The sequence below is a fragment of the Brassica oleracea genome, chromosome C2, assembly GCF_000695525.1.
Source record: "Brassica oleracea var. oleracea cultivar TO1000 chromosome C2, BOL, whole genome shotgun sequence".
NCBI classification, from domain to species: Eukaryota; Viridiplantae; Streptophyta; class Magnoliopsida; order Brassicales; family Brassicaceae; genus Brassica; species Brassica oleracea.
In genome coordinates this window covers 17,593,683-17,605,057 of record NC_027749.1, presented here as the reverse complement: position 1 = coordinate 17,605,057, position 11,375 = coordinate 17,593,683, and the positions used below count along the sequence as shown (strand labels likewise).

The 11,375-nt window shown below is 43.3% G+C and overlaps 1 pseudogene; it reads left to right on the top strand.

Annotated features, from left to right (window-relative positions):
* Positions 1–824: 824 nt before the first annotated feature.
* LOC106325062 overlaps positions 825–11,375 on the top strand; it is a 21,181-nt pseudogene continuing 10,630 nt past the window's right edge.

Here is an 11,375-nt window from a genome sequence, read left to right as displayed (position 1 = left end):
AGGGTTTAGTGATTAGGGTTTAGGGTTTAGTGTTATTAAGATTTAGTTTTTAATGTATGATTTAGGGTTTAAAATTTTCTAATGGTTTACGGTTTATCCAAGATTTAAGGTTTATAATTTAGAGTTTGGAGTTTAGGATTTAGGATATAGGATTTAGTATTTTGCTAAAAGTTTATCAATATTTATTTATTTATTTTTTGTAACTATTTTTATGTATTTTTATTGTTTTATTTTAAAAATATAATCTTATTTGAAAATTCAATTTTGTTTCCTTTTTTAAAAGATATCAAATATCAAATACTCAAACACTATTGGTTGGTGAATCTAGAGGTTCACCTAGGGGGTGAACCCAAGAATTTCTCATAAAAAAATTCGTAAACGAAAGCAAAATTAAATAGAGAGTGTTGGGTGACGCTAGACTCTTCATTAACTCTTCTCATCTACCCTTCTCATGTTTGCCTTTACATCCTTCAGAGCATAATTAGTGATAGTACTTCATGTGGTTTCTGATAATTTAAATAAACAAAAATATTAAGAATGAAGGAGAGAGAAAAACAAATAAGAAGAGACGATTCTTTCTAAAGGTACTCCAAACACAATAATTCTACAAGTATAATGCATTTATTGGTTGAGCTGTTAAAAAATAATTATAAAAACAAATATCATTGTTTTACTGTTATTGAAAAACGTACACAAACTCTCTTTACTGCTGATGCTCTCAGCTTCCCTTTCTCTTCTTCATTCATCTCTTCATAAACCTAGTAACAAAAGTTAACAAAACAAGTGTACTTACATATTTTTTTTTACATTACTCTCTCCCCAAGATGCCTCAAGGACCGATGCCAGAGTTTTCTACCTCGGTGAAGCTCAAGTATGTGAAACTCGGCTATCAATACTTGGTCAATCACTTCTTGAGTCTTCTTTTGATCCCTATCATGGCAATCATCACCGTTGAGCTTCTTCAGATGGGTCCAGAAGAGATTCTTAATGTTTGGAAATCACTTCACTTTGACCTAGCTCAGGTTCTATGTTCTTCTTTCGTTGTTATCTTTATCTCCACCGTTTACTTCATGTCCAAGCCACGTACCGTCTACCTCGTTGACTACTCTTGTTACAAACCACCTGTCACGTGCCGCGTCCCCTTCGCAACTTTCATGGAATATTCTCGTTTGTTCCTCAACGACAAGCCTAAGCGCGCTGAGTTTCAAATGAGAATCCTTTAACGTTCTGGTCTCGGTGAAGAAACTTGTCTCCCCCCAGCTATTCATTACATTCCTCCAACACCAACCATGGACGAGGCTAGAAGTGAGGCTCAAATGGTTATCTTCTCGGCTATGGATGATCTTTTCAAGAAAACCGGTATAATGCCCAAAGACATCGATATACTCATTGTGAATTTCTCTCTTTTCTCTCCCACCCCATCGCTCTCTGCTATGGTCATCAACAAATATAAGCTTAGGAGCAACATTAAAAGTTTTAATCTGTCGGGGATAGGCTGCAACGCGGGCCTGATTTCAGTCGAACTGGCCCGCGATCTACTTCAGGTTCATCCCAATTCGAATGCAATTATCATCAGCACCGAGATCATAACGCCTAATCACTACAAAGGGAACGGAAGAGCAATAATGCTGCCTAATTGTCTCTTCCGCATGGGCTCCGTGGCAATTCTTATGTCAAACCGTCGGTCTGACCGGTGGCGAGCCAAGTACAAGCTTAGCCACCTTGTCCGGACCCACTGTGTTGCTGATGACAAGTCTTACTACTGTGTCTATGACTAAGTTACATGGAAACGGAAGCGGAAACGCGGAAGCGGAATCGTATGGAAGCGTAGAAGCGATTTTTTTCAAAAAACTAGGAAGTGGATCCGTGTTGGAAGCGTATATATATATCATATAAACCCACATATAAAATAAAATTCTGAAAATTAAAAGTGTTTAAACTTTAAACCACACAAATCCAACAAAGTCTTAAATATTAAGCAACACAGCTAAAAATAAAAACGTTCAATGTCAATGAACTAAAATAGAACTTTAACCTTAGTTTCACAATGCAAATTCAGTTGAACTTTATTCATTAGCAACCATCCAATCAATATCATTGAATTGTTGGACCCAATTTCGGTCAGTACAGTAATGGGCCGCGATCAAAGATATGGACCGTAAGGAACTGAAGCCTATAGCAAGCAATCGAGCTCGAAAACGAAAACTTCGAGATCCCAGAGATCGCAGAGCAGTTACGAAGATCACAAGGTTGACTTACTATAAAGGAAAGAGAAGGGACATGAAGAAAGACATGTTGAAAACCCTAGAGAGAGCTACACACATACATCGACCTTGTTTTCATCCCAATCTTAGATCCTTTCTTTACCGATCTCATTTGTATCATTCGATCTAGTTCAACTCATTGTATTCGATCTTATTCATCAATAAAGTCCATTTTTACCTACTGGAAACTGTTTACATCTTTGTGTTCTAATGATATCATTGCCTACATCATTCGTCTTCCCTAGATCAAACTCCCGATCACTATCAAATACTTAGTGTAGATTTTACGTTCTATATTTTGGGGCCGACTGTGGGGAAGATAAACGAAAAACATCTTTGCTAAGAAACCGATCTAAGTTTCCTAAGCGTGACTATGGATCCCACCCCAATTCGATCCGACTGCATCGAATCAATCGATCTCGACCTCTTTAGATCGATGAGGCCAATCACATCAAGAAAGTCGATGTTCTCGACAAGCAGTCCTGCGCTCCGCAAGTAGCGATTGACGATTCCACCATCATCGCCTGCGAGGATACAATACAAAAAAGAGAAATCATGACTTTCTACGAGCACGAAAATATAAAGCTCGATATGCCCCACGACGATGCCTTGGTGATCGCATTGGAAGTCGAAGGCGCCGTCTTCTCGAAAATCCTTATCGACACCGGAAGCGCTGTCGACATCATCTCGCAAAAAATGCTACGGTCGCTCGAGCAACCGATCCCAACGATCAGACGAGAAACGACTCCCCTCGCTAGCTATGAAGGAAAGTCGGTCCGTTCGCTCGGGATCATATTGTTAACCACCAAAGCTTACGATCTGGAACTTAAAACAGAATTCACCGTAGTCGATCAACCTATGCCTTTCGATGCCATCATAGGGCGCCCCTGGTTGCACCAGATTAGGGTGGTCCCCTCGGTTTATCACCAATGCGTGAGGTTTTTATCTCCAACCGGCGAGAAAACCATACTCGGAAGCCAAAAACAAGCCCGAGCCTGTTACATGTCCGAATTCCGAAAAATGCTGCGGAAGGAGGAGAATATCCCACTCGCACGCGACCTCTAAGTAAAAGACCCCGCCAAAGACCTATCGGGCGTCGTCGCCCTAGACGAGAATTCCGAAAAAGGCGTCAACATCAGGAACAACCTCGTATCTTTCCTCAAACAAAATATTAAGACATTCGCATGGTCTGCGGCAGACATGCCCGAAATCAACATCAATATCACCTCTCACGACCTAAACATCGACCCTACGTTTAAACCTATCAAACACAAACGAAGAAATCTAGGACCCGAACGAGCCAAGGCAGTAAATGACGAAGTGGACAAGCTCCTGAAAATCGGTTCCATTCGCGAAGTCCAATACCCTGATTGGCTCGCAAACCCAGTCGTAGTAAAAAAGAAAAATGGAAAATGGAGAGTGTGTATCGATTTCACCGATCTCAACAAAGCATGCTCAAAAGATAGTTTCCCATTACCACATATCGACCAGATGGTAGAAGCCACAGCGGTCACGAACTACTTTCGTTCATGGATGCATTTTCTGGTTACAATCAGATCCTCATGAACCTCGACGACCAGGAAAAAACTAGCTTCATCATCGAGCGGGGTACCTATTGCTACAAAGTAATGTCGTTCGGACTAAAGAACGCCGGAGCTACTTATCAAAGACTAGTAAATAAAATGTTCTCCACGCAACTTGGAAGAACGATGGAGGATTACATAGACGACATGCTAGTAAAGTCATCAAAAGCCAACGACCACGTTCTATAACCCCAAGAGTGTTTCAACATTCTTAATAAGTTCGGGATGAAACTGAACCCTACAAAATGCACTTTCAGAGTGGCCTCCGGAGAGTTCCTCGGATACCTTGTAACCGAAAGGGGAATCGAGGCCAACGCGAAACAGATCGCCGCGCTCTCGATACCTTACCTCCGAGATCGATCCGAGAAGTACAGCGCCTGACCGGTAAAATAGCTGCGCTGAACCGCTTCATCTCCAGGTCGACCGACAGATGCCTCCCTTTCTACAAGCTATTGAAAGGAAACAAGAAATTCGAATGGAAAATCGAATGTGACTCCGCCCTAAAAGAGCTTAAGACATATATCAGCGAGCCGCCCATTCTGTCAAACCAATCATAGGAGAGACCCTCTTTTTGTACGTGGCAACCTCCAAACACGCAGTAAGCGGAGTGCTAATTTGCGAAGAAAGCGGAGAACAAATACCGATATACAATGTGAGTAGATCGTTGGTAGACGCCAAAACCATGTACCCCGTGATGGAAAAGCTAGCGCTAGCAATAGGTACCGCGGCCAAAAATTAAGACCTTATTTTCAGTCGCATTCAATCACGGTCATAACATCGCAACCCCTGCGGACAGTGCTCCACAGTCCAAGCCAATAAGGAAGATTGGCAAAATTGGCAATCGAGCTCAGCGAATACGATATCGAATGCCAACCGCGAACGAGCTCGAAAGAGCAGGTGTTAGCTGATTTCATAATCGAACTCGTCCCGAAAGAAGACAACACAAGATCGAATTCCCAAACATGGAAATTACACGTCGATGGGGCCTCGTCGAGGCAGGGATCCGGGATCGGAATACAATTCGAATCTCCGATAGGGGAAATGATCGAGCAATCATTTTGCCTAGGATTCAGCGCATCAAACAACGAAGCCGAATACGAATCTCTGATCTCTGGCCTACGACTCGTACGAAGCATCGGAGCTCGGGAAATCAGCGCCTTCAGTGACTCGCAGTTAGTCACAAGCCAATTCCACGGAGAATACGAAGCGAAAAACGAAAGAATGGAAGCATATCTCACAGTCCTAAAAGCGATCGCTCAGCAATTCGACAAATTCGAGCTCACAAAAATCCCAAGAGGAGATAACACGTCGGCCGACGCTCTAGCTGCGCTAGCTTCGACTTCCAACCCAGCGGTAAAAAGAATAATACCGGTAGAAGGAATAGAAAACCTAGCATAGATCTCCCGTGCAAAGGAAACAATCTTCAAGGAGACAGCCTCCCACGCATCGACGTAATCACTACACGAAGCAGAGCACAAAAAGAAAGCCAGGATCTCAACGACGAAACCAGCGGCGAGCCCAACGACCCATCAACCCCAAGCACGTCACGCGTCAGGACTTGAAGAACAGCAACCACAACAATCGTCCCTGAAGAAGCCATCCACGAAACTAACAATGAGGCACACAACGCCTTCAAAAAAGAGCTCGAAGCTAGACCAGATTGGAGAATCCCAATAGTTAAATATATAAAAGATGGCGAACTCCCCGCTGAAAGATGGGAAGCTCAAAAAATAAAAGCCCGGAGCTCGCGCTATTGTATTATGGAAGAAAAACTGTACAAAAGAAGCCTGGACGAGCTCTATTTGTTGGGGGTATCGCCCAAAGACACATTCACAATCCTAAAACAAACTCATGGATGATCATGCGGAAGCCACTCTAGCGGGCGATCTCTAGCAATCAGGATAAAGATACTAGGCTACTTCTGGCCAACGATCGCCGACGACAGTGAGCAATTCACATTAAAATGCGACAAATGCCAAAGGCATGCACCAATGATACACCAACCAACTCAGAAATTATCTACAATATCTTCACCATACCCTTTTATGAAATGGTCCATGGATATAGTAGACCCGCTAGTACCTTCTGGGCCAGCCCAATTACGATTCCTCCAGGTACTAACCGACTATTTTACCAAATGGATCGAAGCCGAAGCATTCTCCAACGTCACCTCTACGACGGTAACCAGCTTCATTTGGAAAAACATCATCTACCGACATGGTTTACCATACGAGACAGTAACCGACAATGGACCACAATTCATCTCAAAAATATTCAAAGATTTTTGCGTAAAGTGGAAAATCAAAATTAAGGCCGCGAGCCCCCGGTACCCAAAATGCAACGGTCATGCCGAAGCCGCAAATAAAACTATCATGAACAACCTCAAGAAAAGACACGACCTCAAGAAAGAGAGGTGGGACGAAGAGATGCACGGTGTCCTATGGGCTTTCAGAACGACCCCCCACACAACAACCCAAGAAACACCATTCTCGCTGTCTTATGGAGTTGAAGCCGTAATCCCAGCCGAAATCGAGGTCCCGAGTCAGCGACGAGGAATGTGTTCAGAAGACGCCGAACTCAACGAAGAGTTATTAATCCACCAGTTAGATATGATCGAGGAACAACGAGAAAAAGCAGCAGTACGTATGCAAAATTACCAAGAAGCCGCGGCACGTTATTACGACTCCAACGTAATAAACCGCGCTTTCTCCGTAGGCGACCTAGTTCTCTGAAAAGTGTTCGACGGAACGAAAGAACCGGGAGCAGGAAGGACCATACAAAGTCACCAAAGAAACCCGAACCGGAGTCTACAAGCTAGAAAAGCGCAAAACTGGCCTCCCAGAAATGAGACCTTGGAACGACTACAACTTAAAGAAATATTACAAGTAACGCAAAATTCGAACCTCAACCATGACTGTCAAGCTTCGGGCTGGGAGGCTAACGACCCTACCCTACAGCTCAGTCAAAGAGAAACGAAACTACAAAAAGGCTTGATCCCTCGAAGAGGGTACGTAGGCAGCTCGACACCGAGCGCAGCCCAAACAACCGAACAAACATTCGTTAATTTTCTTCTCTTACTTAGAATATTCAATCTCTAAACATAGCCCGTTCGACGGACTCACTATCAGGCCATATAAAGGCCAACAAAACAGATTCCTGATCAGTCTCTGTTCTACACACACCTTTTAAATGTTAAAACAAACAAGCTCAATGATGCAAAAGTTAAACAAAACATTCAATTAGGAAAGGTATTAACCTGATAATCCATTTTTTTTGAAGACATATTTATGTTTCTTCAACAAACCAAAAGACAAAATAAAAACACAACAAAAACTACAAACTCCAAAGCAAACAGGTTAATCCTCGCGCCATTCTTGATCAACCGAATCACCAGAAACCTCAGGAAGATCGAGACGACTAAGGGAAGGCTCCGACACCGAGGCAACACCATAATCAAGATCAAACGAGATCTCCCGGTCTTTAAGACGCCCCAACTCCTCTTCGAGCTCGAAACCACCTTCGCTGTACTCAGTCAAAGCCTCAATACGAGCTCGCACTTCTGTATCTGTCTCTTCCTTCCTCTTCCGGAGCTTATCCTTCACCACGGCATGAACCGCGTCACACTCTTGGGCAAGAGACCGACGAGCAAGACTGCGTTCCTTGAGATCGGTCTCCTTGCAACCTTCAATCTCCCTCCTATGCTTTTCCTTCATCAAGTCAAGGTCAGTCTGGAGAGCAACCTTCTCCGCCTCGGTAGCAACCAACTTCTCCTTCAATCCCTCAACCTCGACCTCACGCTACTTCTCTGTTACTCGAACGGTCTCCAACTCACCTCGAAGCTGTTGAATCGTGAGAAGGTGACCTCCGGCCTCCTCTTTGCTCGGAAAGTCAGCCAAGCGCTTCTCCATCAAAGCGGCGTATTCGTTACTCGCCTCCATAGCCTAAGAAAAAGCAACAACAGAGGTCAGGCAATCATCAGTTAACCCGACAGAACATCAAAAGCAATCGCGAGACAGATTACCTTAGCACTCGCGACCGCCATCCGCACGTAAGCATCACGCTCATGCATATCGTCCAGAGGAGGAAGCTCGCATCCCTTCTCTCTGATCTTGCCCCAAATCAGAGCAAGACCTTCAAGGTTCTCAAGGATTGGTACCTCATCGTCATACAAAAATCTCCACGAAGAGGTCTTCTGCACGTCCGAGAGACGAGCGCTCGGGTCGACCTGCGAAGTACCTTCGTCAGAAGCTCGTAACGGCGGAGGAAGCTCCGAGCTTGGGGAATTCGAACTCACAGAGTTAATCTCTTCGTGAGATCGACGTCGGCGTCGGTGAGTAATCGAATAGATCTCGTCTTCGAGAGCTCGATCACCGACAGAACCAGTTAAAGTGTTCGGCGCCCTTCGAGCCCCACCTACGGGAACAGCGATCGATACCGGCCTAACCAAAAGACCGGGAGATTAAGTCTGCGATCTCGTCCTAAGGGACGGTCCATGCCGAGTTTTCCGAGATCGCTCCAACGACCTACCTTTGGAAGACTCGTCAGGACGGTCGGGTAGCACCTCCTTCTCACTCGCCCTTGAACAAAACATATTTGGCGAATTGAGCGACGCATAGACATTCGAATCTTCCCAAACAAAAGAAGATCAGCTTACTCTTATCGCGATGACCTTTTCCCGGTCGAACAGGTACCACCGAACCAACGGGAGTAGCACGGTTTTCACCCGGCGGAAGAGCGTAAGCCGCTCGAATTCGATCTACGGTGAGTGCGAGCCATCGAGGGCTATCCCACCGCAAAGTGGCGATTAGCCCGCGAAGCTCGGGAGTCATAGGCGCAGAACCAAAGGGTTCTACAAATAAGCAAAGAGAAGTTAGAGAACGCCAAAATAAATCGAAGAGTAAAATTCTTTTCGAGAAATAGAACAAAAAAAAGAAGAAACTCAAAAAACTTACCAATCTCGTCGGACCACACCCTAGGGATCGTCTCAAAATCAAAGTCGCCGACCGACGCCAGATTAATCTTAAAAATGAAAAATTTCTCCCTCCACCGGTCATCCCTGTTAGGAATACCATCTATAATAGAACGGCCAGGCCGAAGAGCAAGAATCATTGTTCCAGGGAAACCACTGTTCCTCTTAATAGAAAACAACTGCTTCAATTCTTCGAGGCCGAACCTGAGACCCTCCGCCCTAGCTCGGATCCACAAAGTCAAGAAATAGCGCCAGAAATTAGGCGTCATCTAGGCAAAATCCATCCCAAGCTCCGCGAGCGCCTCGAGAAGGAAGCGAGGAAGAGGAAATGAAAAACCTCCGTCGTGGAAATGCGACGTGTAGGCCCCACAATACCCCGGCCTCATAGTCTCCGGAGTTTCGCCATCTTCGGGTGCTTCGATCTCAACGGCATAATTGATTCCCCAGAGCTCGTAAAGGGTCTCGATATGTTTCGGCTCGATGATCGTCGGGAGATGAGGACCAAATTTTTTGAGCGCCATAGATTCGGAACAGGAAAAAGAAAGTACCAAGAGGAAGACGATGAAAGAGAAAGAAGGATTGTAGTGTCGAAGAAGACGATCCATCCAGTAAAGTATAATATATATATATATATATATATATATATATAAATGGTTCCCGAAACACTAAAGATTAACCGGCCACGAACTCTCGATCTTGACCATACGATTTGAAAATGGCCGACAAGTCAAATCTACCTGATGCACGTGATGTCCCACTTCCCGAGAATCGCGACGCCGCCAGGTAACGTTAGTTTTCACCCTTTCGGTTTCCCAAGTAAACCAAAAGGCTGGGGGACAAATGTTGGACCCAATTTCGGTTAGTACATTAATGGGCCGCGATCAAAGATATGAGCCGTAAGGAACTGAAGCCCATAGCAAGCAATCGAGCTCGAAAACGAAGACTTCAAGATCCCGGAGATCGCAGAGCAGTCTCGAAGATCGCGGAGAAGTTACGAAGATCACGAGGTCGACTTACTATAAAGGAAGGAGAAGTGACATGAAGAAACACACGTTGAAAACCCTAGAGAGAGCTACACACATACATCGACCTTGTTTTCATCCCAATCTTAGTTCTTTTCTTTACCGATCTCATTTGTATCATTAGATCTAGTTCAACTCATTGTATTCGATCTTTTTCATCAATAAAGTCCATTTTTATCTACAGGAAACTGTTTAAATCGTTGTATTCTAAAAATATCATTGCCTACATCATTCGTTTTCCCTAGATCAAACTCCCGATCACTATCAAATACTTAGTGTCGATTTTAGGTTCTACAAACGATACATATAAAACTACAAATCTCATGTTTGTGTAAAGGAGAAGAAGAATATAACAATTAACAAAGAAATAAAAATCTAAATAAAAGTACGAAGAAGAAAAATGATAGAAACTCAGGAGTGTAAAAGAGATGAGAACGACGACTTTGTCCTAGTCTTTTCAGTTTCCTTTTTTTTACTAGGGTTTTCAGTTAAAGAAATAAAACTCAAAACATTTAATTTTTCCTTTTTTATTTTATTTACGATTCCAATATAAAACTTAAACGCTTCCAAATAGGATTCATCGTTTCCATCATGCTTTCATATCTGTTTTTCTTGGAACCGCGATTCCGACACGCTTCCGAGCGATTCCGCACGCTTTCGAGTCCGTTTCCGCTTCGGAACCATGAACCAGTACGTGAGACACGCTTCCATGCCATGTAGGTCTATGAATAAGAAGATAAAGATGGGAACATTGGAATCAACTTGTCCAAAGATCTTATGGCCATCGCAGGTGAAGCCCTCAAGGCTAACATCACCACAATAGGTAATAACAGTACATATCATTTATTAAATTTAATACCCTAACAATAATATCAACGGTGGAAAATCTATAATATAATAGTATAGTTCCCTCTTTCTTGAGGCGACACGTCAGCATTTTGGTAGATTCCATTTTTAAAAAATGTGAAAAATGTCAAGTCTGTGGCTTGAACCCGGATTATTGAGATATAAACACCAATATTTATACCACTAAACTAAAGGATACTTTGTACATTGATGGCCGAAACTAATATATATTTATGAAGGTAGGAAACCTTTGCTTCTTCGGTTTTCTCTGTGGGCCGGGCCTACAAGTTTATTATGAGTTTCATTTTAAAATGAGGTTCATCACGTTATATGAAAAAACAACAATTATAGTTTTTCCATATTGTAAATTGTCTTCGTTTAACATGAGTTAGGGTTCTTTTCATCATTGTCTTAGACAAGTCTGAGTTACAGAGTTGCGCTGTGTGTCTGTTCGTAATCTATTTTTTCACCGGTGAACTCTTCATCTCCCCATCTTAAATCGCTTGATCTTAAATGTTCCTGATTTGTAGCCTTTCTGTTTACCCTATATATACATATGATTCTCATCTTTGATGAACCCAATCTGCATCTTCACAAAACTCATTGATTCCTCTTATCTTTAACGATCTTCTAGAAAATGTCTCTCTGCCTCTCCAGTTCCTCAAACCGGCGTTCCCGGCATCCATCAATA